At 40.4% G+C, this 1,166-nt stretch overlaps 1 protein-coding gene across 1 annotated transcript in view; it reads right to left on the minus strand.

Moving 5' to 3' along the window:
- TRAM1 (translocation associated membrane protein 1) overlaps nt 1–1,166 on the minus strand; it is a 45,057-nt gene that overhangs the window by 31,278 nt on the left and 12,613 nt on the right. The window lies entirely within an intron of this gene.

The following is a 1,166-nucleotide window of genomic DNA, read 5'->3' on the forward strand; positions in this document are numbered from 1 at the left end:
TCAAAAAAAAAAAAAAAACGAGATGCTCTGACTAAACAGTGATACTTTGGCACTGGCCACATACACTGAGACTGGCAGGTTCGAACCCGCCTGGGCCAGCTAAATAACAGTGACAACTGCAACAAAAAATAGCCAGGTGTTGTGGTGGGTGCTTATAGTCCCAGCTACTTGGAAGGCTGAGGTGAGAGAAGGGCTTGAGCCCAAGAGTTTAAGGCTGCTGTGAGCTATGATGCCAGGGCATTCTACCGAGGGTGATAAAGTGAGCCTCGGTCTCTAAAAATAAATAAATAAAATAAATAAAACCCATTCACAAAAATGAATAAAATGTATTAAATCCATAAAACTGATTTCATATAGTGTACAGGATTAAAGTCAACCAAAACCACTAGATCTTGCATTACAAACTCAAAATAATATTCAGTTGAATTATGGATGAAGTCTGTGATAATTAATGTAGAATCTAGTGTTCATGGAAATTCCTATGTTTGTTCAACTGAATAAACAAGATTTTCTACTTAAATAGAATATTCTTTTTTTTTTTTTTTTTTTAAATGAGACAGTCTCCTGTTCTGTCGCCTTGGCTGGAGTGTAGTGTTGCAATCACAGCTCACTGCAACCTCAAACTCCTGAGTTCAAATAATCCCCCTGCCTCTGCCTGCCAAGTAGCTGGGACTATAGGCAGGTGCCATCATGCCCAGCTAATTTAAATTTTAATTTTTAATCTTTTTGGAGAGACAGGCAGGGTCTTGCCATGTTGCTCAGGTTAGCCTCAAACTCCTGCATCAAGTGATTCTCCTGCCTCAGCCTCCTGATAGCTGGGACTGCAGAAGCCTTCCACCATGCCCAGCTAGAAGAAATAACATTTTCTGAAGCAGAAAATAAAAGTGTAAACACTATAACCAGATAATTTCTATAGCTTACCAACATCCTCTCTAATCAAAATAATTGTTAGAAGTAGAGCACAACAAAAGTGAAAATAAACTTAAAAGGATTGTTATTGCAGGTCCAAAACATAACTTACAGGTCAGACAAACTGAATCTGAATGTAGTACCTTTAGATGCTCTGACTAAGGCTCGGCGCCTGTGGCTCAAGCAGCTAAGGCACCAGCCACATACACCTAAGGTGGCGGGTTCGAATCCCCAGCCTGGGCCCGCCAAACAACAAC

The sequence above is a fragment of the Otolemur garnettii genome, unplaced genomic scaffold, assembly GCF_000181295.1.
Source record: "Otolemur garnettii isolate 467f Iridium unplaced genomic scaffold, OtoGar3 scaffold00113, whole genome shotgun sequence".
In the NCBI taxonomy this organism is placed as follows: domain Eukaryota; kingdom Metazoa; phylum Chordata; class Mammalia; order Primates; family Galagidae; genus Otolemur; species Otolemur garnettii.